The sequence below is a fragment of the Nelumbo lutea genome, chromosome 1 (assembly GCF_056320005.1).
Source record: "Nelumbo lutea isolate HS-2025 chromosome 1, American lotus-T2T, whole genome shotgun sequence".
NCBI lineage: Eukaryota > Viridiplantae > Streptophyta > Magnoliopsida > Proteales > Nelumbonaceae > Nelumbo > Nelumbo lutea.
The window spans coordinates 124,808,993-124,819,424 of record NC_142684.1 but is presented as its reverse complement, the minus strand read 5'-3'; positions in this window follow the sequence as shown (position 1 = coordinate 124,819,424).

Sequence of the window (10,432 nt, the reverse complement as noted above, 5' to 3'; positions counted from 1 at the left end):
ATCAGAGCAACTGGCGGCAACCTTCGTCTGGATACTGGTCATGGTTCTTCTTCTTCTTTTTAATCCTTGGTTTGGCCGTTACATCCCCTGAAAACTAAGATATTCTTTTTTTTTTTAATTGTTCCAGAACAGGTAGAGCGGACAAGGTATGAGCCATTACTGGCGGTGATGGCATTCTTAACCATTACCGGTGACGAAGAACAGTAGGTAAGTCCGGTAATTCCCTTCTCTCTTCTTGTTGTCTTCAACCTCACCAATGGCCTGGTCTTGTTTTTCCATGTTTGGTGGAGGTGGGTCTTCATGGGTCACTGGGAAGTCAAGAGAATGGGAAAGAAACTCCGGAGGAGGTTCGCTGTCATGGAGGGCTGAGTTGCTACTGCTGTTGGGTTGTTGGTCGTAGTTGAGGTAAATAGAAGAGCTAAGAGGGTCAGTTGAATTGCAATTTGTTCCTATTCTAGTTGATGAAAAACAGTGTCCGTGAACCTGTTTCAGCTATTTCAATTGTAATGAAATGACCGCTTATTTACATTCTGAAGTTCTTAAGTCCTGAACCCAACTCTCCTTTTGTCCCTTTATTCTTTTGGATGGTCTAATTGATCGAGTTTTAATTTGTATTCAACTTGTTATGTGCTGGTTATTATATATTATAGGTAAAATTTATATGTCCCACGAACTAAGTATAATTTTCTCTCAATTACTAAAATTTAAGGTGGGGATCCTCCACTTCGAAGATTTGGCATTACCAATTTCAATTTTTAATAAGAGAGAGTTTCTTTTCAGTTTTCACACTAACGAAGGTAACTCGCCATCCTTTCAACAGCCCCTAACACAATAACCCTGATTTAATTGAATTTAAGATTCTTTTCATCAACATTGCTAGAAAGACATATTCTGTCTTTCAATTTTTAAACTATACTTTTTTTATATAATTTTTAGCAAGTTATTCGTTCCAAACCAAAACTTCAAAAGAAAAAAGTGTTGTGAAAGTTGATATTCATGGCTATTTTCTAGCTTTCTAGGTACAGAAACTGGAAAAAAAAAAGTGACGAGTAATGAGAGTCCTAATCTTAAGCCACAATTGCAGATAAAAATGGCTTTAGCTCATTCGTGTTTTTCACCAACTACAATATACATTATAGAAATCCACATCGCAATTGGCAAGTAAATAACGCCAAATCTTCAGAATGTACATTCTCAATTTCTCATAGACTTGCTTCTTAAGCTACAAATGAAATAGAATATAACTCTATCATTGAAACATCAAACAAATAAAAGAACCCTGCCATTGAGACTCTATGAAGCAAAAGCAAAACATATTCTCAACGTTTTCATAGTTCCATCATGCTCTGCCATTGAAATGACAAAACATAAGCTTGTTTCTTAGTTCCACCGTGCTTTGTTTTCTTTTTTTTTTTTTTTTTTTACCTCAAAATAGAATATTTTTGGACTGATTTAATATGAATAAGCCATTAAAATTTAAGGCTGAAGCAAGAAAACATAATATTTGTTTAAAGAATAAAACAGAGCACGATGGAACTGACCATGGAATATTGAACGGCAAGACATAGTAGCATGAAGAGAGAAGGGAATTACCAGACTTACCTGCTGTTCTTCGTCACACTGCCCGTAATGGCTGATACCTTGTCCGCTCCACGGTTCTGGAACAATTAAAAAATAAAAAAAGAATACATTAGTTTTCAGGGGATGTAACGGCCAAACCAAGAATTAAAAAGAAGAAGAACCATGGCCAATATCCGGACGAAGGTTGCCGTCGGTCGCTGGTTGCTCTGGTCACTAGCCGGTTGAAATGTAGAACCCTGACCCTGGACGGGAGTGAGAGGGAGAGGGAGGATGGGGACTGCGGAGGAGAGAGAAACGTGGCAGCCTGGTCCATGTATGCGAGTTCGAGAACCAGCATGCAGTGTGGGTTCGATTCGGTATGGGCGAGAGGGTGGTGAGAGGGAAGCACCTCGCACGTTTTTATTACGCACACGTTTTAAGGACGCGTGGCGCATATTCATCCTGCGCGAACGATGTATGCATCAACTCTGCCTGGACTGAAGCCGAACTCATTCGATCCAAATTCCAATTGGATGAATGAGAGGCCTATTCGAATTCGAATTCGATTGGATGTCTCGGATTTCGTATTTCATCCGTATGAAATTGACTAATTCTATCTTTTACTGTTTACTTAATGTCTTAAAAGTATTCTTAAATTTTCTTACATTTGTCTAGAATCTCTCTTACCATTAATTTTCCGTCATACTCTCTTAACATGTGACATCACGAAACTTATATAGTCCCTTTCTCCACATGTTCTTAGAAAAGCTTTTCGATCCCAATTTTTGCAAACCTTTGGGTAGGGAGGGAGGATGATGTTTCTCTCTATATCTAAGTTTGAGATTGGAAAAGGCAGCATCATCACCGACGGTAGAGAAGGTGGTGGTTGTATTGATATCGCCATTTCATCTTGTTTGGATAATTAGTTTTTAACAAACCTCAACTGAGGCAAAGTTGGTAGCCATAGAAAAGAAGGTGGAAGTTCGCCATTACTTTGTAGGGTTTCGGGGAGATGCAACCGAAGGGATTCCTTCACTATTGCTTGAAAGTAAGGCAGATTGGGCATATCAGAGTCCAATACAAATCAAGTGGATTCCACAACAGAATCAATTAAAGAACCCACAATATCAGAATCCAACACAAATCAGTTCTTTCCGTCACCGTCTTCAATCGGTGAAGTTTTTCTAAGTCCCCTATGTTTCTAAATGGAATTTGCTACTGTATCAACTAATTATCGAGTCATACGACCAACAATACTGAAACATTGGAGTCCCCGGTCGTTTTTTTAGGTGTAACTTTTCCTTTTCGGTGAAGGAAGAGAGGTGATGGTGGTATCAGCTCTGCTATACTTAGGTGGTGTTAGATAAATCTGAGGTCTGAAGTCTGAAAAGCAAAAATACATCCAAAAAAGCTTTGAAAGCATTCAGTGGAAGATATGCTTTTCCACTTTTGAAGACATCTGAATATAATGGAGTTATTCAATAATCTGAACGCTATAATGTTTGAAAATTGTGTATTTTACAAATTTACCCTTCAAAGTTGTTATTTAGATAAAAAATAAACAAAAATGATTAAAATACATATTAAAAGAGTAATAAAAAAGATTAATATTATAAAAACAATGAAAACTAAAAAAAAATAAAAATTAATAAAATCATACTATTAAAAATAATAAAAAATAAGTATAAAATATTGTTATGAAAAATAATGTAAGATATAAAATTTTCCTTTATTATTTAAAAAGCATAAGATATCAAAATTTTCTTAATCAATAAGTAAAAGATATTAAATATACTATTAATGATAATTAAAATGATACAATTATTTTAATAAAATAATTACACACCATAAAATAAGTACAAAAACATTATTAAATGGTAAACCAATAAATAAATATGATAAAAGAAATTTAAAAATAGCAAATTAAATTAATAAAAAAATCATCTTAATTTCTTTATAGAAAATATTAGAATTATAAAGACAGAGAAAAAGAGAAAAAATATAAATAGAAATATTAAAATGGAGTTTAACCGTGTGAAGAAGGAAAACAAGGGTTGGCGATCAATCATTTTTTATTAATTTTTTAAAGGGGCACACATAAGTTAAGAGAGATTTTTTTCTCTCAAAAAATGTTTTCCTTTTGTTTCTAAAGGGGGAACATCTACTATGCTTCGTGAGCAGCGATGGTAAGAACACTGTTGCTACTCCTCCTCTTCCAATCTCTCCAAGTCTCCATTTGTTTTGCCTCATTCTCGTTCCCCCTTCTCCACTTTTTCTGTCATTATTATTTTTTTCTTTTTTCCTTTCTCCATCCCTGTTATAAAGAATATAGATAGTTGGCGATGGTTCATTGCTCCTTTGTTCATTGTAGTGTAGAAGAAGAAGGCCAGTTGGCGATCCCTGTTAGGTTGTTACAAGGACAGTTGATGATCATTGTTATAGAAGAAGAATAGAGTAGAAGGAGATGAGGGAAGAAGAAGAAGAGAAAGAAAAGATGGGTATTTTGGAGAACAAAATATCGTCCACTACCTCTAAGTGTGTTTGGAGGTAACAAACCCGCTGAATGGTTTGGAGTTTTCAAACTCCAAAGGTTGAGTTCTGGTGTCCGAAGGTCAATCCAGCGCTACCCAATACCACCTTAGTTAGTTTCCTTTAACCACCTTTCCAAGACTCTGACTCTTTCTATTTCTTCTTAATTAAAAAGTAACTTTAGAAATATTTCAAAAATGGTGAATGGAATAGTAACAGAAACCATTGAATCCTCCTTCCCTTTCCATTACTACGACGAAGACATAATAGAATTTGAACTCTACGACACCGGACTGTACGATCAGTTCGAAGATAAGGACAAGGTTAGTGTAGATTTCTTGCTTTGCTCCTATAGTTTTCCTTTTTTGTTGCACAACCTAGGTGAATGATTTGTCACCCAAACTTGAAAGTTTTCATTAGGTAGGTGGGTTATACTTTGAAAATTTGAGGAACTGTAGAGGGTAAATTAGACATTTTTTCCATTAGTGTTTAATGATGATATCAATTGTCATAAAACTTGGGTGGTATTTTAAGATAATAAGGATAAAGTTAGCCAATTTCCATAGGGGTACTTTAAGAAAATTTTCAAAAAAAAAAACAGAAAATTTGTATACATCCGATCATAACGAACCAAATCTAACTCATCCTCAACCTACAAGTCATCATAAAGCCAATCTACTCTATCGTTGTGAAACCAGCGTCTTGCCACATCGTCTTCTTATCTCCATTCGTCCTTGAACTTGCAAAAAGAAAAAAAAAAAAAGATTTTGTAAAACCAATATTCTTTATGATCTTTGTAGCCATGAAAATAGCCTTTTGCCGCTCTTGTAGTGGTGAAGTCACTCCATCCGTCCTCTGGTTTGACAGACGACGAGTGACAACCGGCAAGAGAAACAACAAGGGTTTCATCATCTAAGGGCCAAAACTAAAAATGATAAAATAGACGACTACTTGATTCCAAATGGCAAACACCAAAATATCCACTGCAGTAATCAGTAGAAAGATAGCAGGGGTTCGGAGAGGGAGAAGACACAACTACGTTGGTCTCTTTCTTCTTTTCAGTGGAATAGGACTATCAAGTGCTCCATTGTCGATGGGAATGAGATACGCGTATTGTATATTTACATATTTACCCTTAAAAGTTATGGTATATTACAAATGTAAGACGAAGAAAAGTGAAAAGACATTACAAAAATATATAATATGCATATATCAACCGGAGTCATATCCTAATTGAATCGAATGGAGTTACATTTGAGTTTGACTCAATTAATAGTCAAAGTTCATTTGTTCCATCTGACTTCGTTCCGATTATATAAATAATACATCCAAATTCAAGATTTTCAGGTTGGATGTTAGATCGGGTATTAGAGTTTCGGAGCCCGTTAACAGCTCTACTCACAACAGCCCTATCCCAACATGTATTGGGAATGTATAATATGCATATATCAATCGGAGTCAGATCCTTATTGAATCGAATGGAGTTACATCCGAGTTCAATCCGATTAATAGTCAAAGTTCATTTGTTCCATCTGCCTTCGATTTGGTTATATAAAATAATGCATCCAAATTCGAGATTTTCAGGTTTGATGTTAGATTGGGTGTTAGGGAGCCCGTTAATAGCTACTCACAACAGCCCTATCCCAACATGTATTGGGAACATCTCCTATGAATAAAAAATTGGATATGTTCCTCACACCGTCTTCACAGTCACATCCCACTGTGTATTGGAAACATTTCTCGTGAATAAATAATATATAAGAACGAGAAATGTTTTCGATGTCAGCTGATACATGTTGTGCGGTCGGTGTAAGGAGCAAGTCGGGGCTCCTATGAATAACAACATGAAGTATAGGAGATGTTCTTGATGTGCGGTTGGGAGGTTGGTGTGAAGAGCATGGGCTCAGATATACTACCCACTAGTTGTTCCCACATCCCTACCCACGAAACATAACAGTTGTGCATTAGGAATATCTCTCTTTTCATTCATAGTGATATGTTCCCAATACATAGTGGCAATGTTCTATGGGTATAGATGTGAGAACATTTTGTGGGTAGCAGATTTGGAGTGGAGATGCACATGGTCCTCACAGCCACTTGTCATTGTACATTGGGAATATCTCCCCATGAATAAAAACATTCAAGTACGGAGATATTCTCAATGCACAGTTGCAAGTGGGTGTGAGTATGATGTGAGCATGGTCTTGTGAAGATAAGCCCTATCAAGATTAAAATACTAGGTTGGACTTGTGACACATAAATTTAAGGGCATCCTTTTTTTTGGATTTTGAGAGGGGGAAAGTTGGTTAATGGGATCACAATCCCATTGACCAAGAAAGCCATGTTCTTTTTTGAGATTTGTGTGGGGATCATGAAAATATTTATTTTCCTAGGTATCACTTACCCGAGTAAGTAATACCCATATCCTAGGTGGCTAAATAACTTTCCCACTTGAGAGAAACTTGTCAATATTTGGATGGAGCAAAAATGCTCCTTTTAATAATGGATTTTTATGGATAAAGTAATTATTGTCTTATTTACTTGGGAAATAAAAGAACATGGGTAAATGCACTTACCCCGAGTAACTAACTTACCGAAAGGTGGGGGCCTTAATGTCTGTTCATTTTTTGGATTTTAAGGGGGGGGGGTGAGAAGTTGGTCAATGGGATTTTGGTTCCCATTGATCAAGAAAACCATGTTCTTTTTTGAGATTTATATGGGGACCAGGGAAAATTTATTTTCCTAGATATCACTTACCAAGATAAGTGATACCCATCTCCCAGGTGGATAAATAACTTTTCTACCTGGTTAAAGTTTCTAACACTTGGATGGGACAAAAATTCCCCTTTTAATAATAGAATCTTAGGGAATAGTCATTGTTTGATTTACTTAGGAAATAAAAGAACATGGGTAAATGCACTTATCTGAGTATATGCATTTACCTGGGTAAGTAACTTATGGAAAAGCAAATTGGGGCCTTAGTGTATCTTTTCTTGATGAAAAACATGTGGTTTTTATTATTCAAGGTGCCAAATGGCTAGGTGGTAAGGTCTTGTTGGTAGAAGAGACTTCGGACTTGGAATCCAATCCTCCTTGTACTAGGTTTGGGGGTTATGGGTTTGGGCCTTAGGGGTTGAGACCAGACAGAGGTGCCCCACAAGCGCCCCATAGCACCTCCCATGAGTGTATTGGGAACATCTGCCCATGATAAGTATAAGAGATGTTCCCAATGCATGTTGAGATGTGCATGTGTGGCGCTTGCGGGGCACCCTCTATGGGGCGTCAATGTGATTTATGGTGTGTTGAGCTACCCTTGGTCTCGGTGTATAATCCTATTAAGGAAAAAACATGTGGTTATTAATTTTTAAAATAAGAGTAAAGAGTCCAATGGTTCACATTTCACAAGTAGGGGTGTAAATAGATTGAATTTGAATTGAATCCGACAATATCCAAATTCAAATTTGATTAGAAAATTTGATATCTAACGGATGATGAAAATCAATTTTAAATTTGAATTTGATTAAATATTGAAGTATTTGATTCAATTAAAATTCAAACGATTGATTATTTTAGGTAATTAATATATATAAAATAAATATTTTATTTATATAAAGCATATAAATATATAAAGTATTTATATAATTTAAACATTATATAAAATGTTTAAATACTTCATGCATTATATTAAGAATTAAATAATCAATTGAATTTGGATATTTATTGAATCAAATAAGATCATTTCCGAATTCGATCGATTATGATATTTGAATTATTTGAATTCAATTCAATTATGTCGAATCTCGAATTCAAAATCAAAATTTTGAATATGGTTGACACCGCTACTCACAAGTATAATTTACCATCAATACATTATTAATGACTTAAGATATCAATTATGACATGTAATCACTAATTCACAATTTGATACACCACAGATTTTGTCCTAAAGTAATTAGTTAGAACATAATTTTCCGGGATGCACAACTTACCAACAAAATAAAGGCTCAATCCATCTTCTTATTACACAATGATAGATACTAAACGAGATCAAATAAGATAAGATTAATCAAAATCACCCTCATACCTAGTGGCGGAGCCAAGAATTGTTTTTCTGAAGGGGCCAAGTTAAATAAGAAAATTAAATAGGAAGTTGAGAAAGTAGGGTTTGGAGAGAAATGGGACAGGAAAGTTTGGGTTTATCACAACACTTTTAAAGAAAAATAAACATTTTTTTTTAATTTTGGGAGTTTGTGGATCATTAGATCATTAGAAATGATCCTTAACATTTTGATGGAGAGGGGGGGGGGGGGAACCCCACCAATATACTTGGCTCCACCCCTGTTTATATAGTCATACTCGTATCGTAATTGCAATTTATCGCTAGACCATTATGTTCAGTACTTGGTAGTTGTTGACATGAGCAACATATGAACTCCTTCCGTGGTAAGAACCATAGCCACTACCATGCCCAAAAGCAATGTTTCAACCCATCGTTGACTCGGCTGGTCGACACCGTTCGAACTGTCACTTGGCCAAGATTTGATGTGCAATTCAGCCAAGACCCATCATAGATAAAAAAAAACCGTTGACTTGGTCAAGAACCATTCAACCTGGGTGGATCGACCATTGATCCGTTCAACTTGGTGATCAGTCACAGGTTGCACAATCAATGAATACATGCAAACTTTCGGAGGCAATAACTTTGCACTTTGATGTCCAAGTTGGGGTGATTTTTTTATTTTGGGTAACTTTTCAAGATTAATGCATCCCAAGGTGCCATAGGCCCACTATTTTTGCTAAAAAAACCATTTTTGGCTTCAAATTGCAATTTTTAGTAGTTTTATAAATAAAAAATTAAAAACTGAATTAAAAATATATATTAAATATAAAATAATACATATAACATATTTATACATTATTTATTGCTAAAATATATATTTATACACATAGACACACACACACACACACACACATATATATGCATATATGTATGTATGTATGTATGTATGTACTCAGAGGAACAAATGGTTCGGCCTCTGGGTTGGTTTTTTAAACATTGCCCAAAAGCCAATGGAGCCCCTGTTTGCGCCTTTACCTACAATACCCCTACCACTCTTGGTACCATTCCCTTTCTTAAGGCATATCCTATCCAATCTGGATGAGTTGGAGACAAAAGATACACACTCGACTGAACTACCTATACTATCACAATTGAACACGCCAATGCTCACTATGGGCCCTATCTGGGACCCAGCTGTACTGAACACTAGCGTGCTCAACCGTGATAGGGTAGTTCAGCCAAGTTGTATGCTTTTGTCTCCAACTAATCCACTCCTTAACTGAATCTAGATTTCCTACTAGGGTGTTGTGTTGATGTGCCAATCTTCTAATGCATAGATACAATTATTTGAAGCCTAAGCTTGAAACAGTGTACACTTTTAAAGTGGACCAAGCTGACTTGCACCCCTATTTAAGGGGTTGCCTCCGAAGGCTTATATTAGGATGTTATGAGCTTGAGCTAGGGTTATACGAGTTGTGAAGGTTATGCAATATGGCTCAATGAATGTGTAACTATGGATCCTTAGCATGTTGTTAGGGCAAAAATTACAACGATGCAGGGCATTTGTATTTTGTCATGTTTAGCTCTTTAAGCTTATCTATCACAATGCCTCTCTATTCATGGATGAAACAATCTATTAACTATATTAAGAAGCTACAAATGCTACAATTGGTGAATTTTTATCATTTTAATTAAACGATCAATGAACATCTAAGACTATTGTAATTATTATTAATAATCATGGAAGGAAGATAATTGATGTATACACAAACAATGTGGTTTGCACTTGCTTTCAAAAGGCTACATACTGAATTTTGGGCTGACAAGATGTAAGGTTAAGTAATGGCCAATTATCAAAGGCAGAGGTGTTCAGGTTTTTAGTGTATGGAGGAACTAGGTCTGGCGTGCATTAGTAGTTAATCAACTCATAAACAACATAATTATTTATCTCTAATGATCAAGTTATGAAAAAAATTACAATTATCACATTACCTCTACCTCCTAGAAGTTATGTATCTACTCGAATACAATTACATAAACACCTCATATTAAGCTACAAAGTTTTGGGTATCCTTGATGGGCCAACCTGTATGGCTAGTTGGACTCTTCTTTTTGTAATGTTTTATCTTCTTAATATATCTTTTTTTGTTCATTTATAGAAAAACTATGTAGGTTTAAAGAGAGGAAATTGAATGAGGTGAAAAGAAGTCATTCAAATTACATTTTAAACCTCACAATTAAATAAGGACTAAATTCAAAAAATGGGTATTTAAGTCAAAAGAA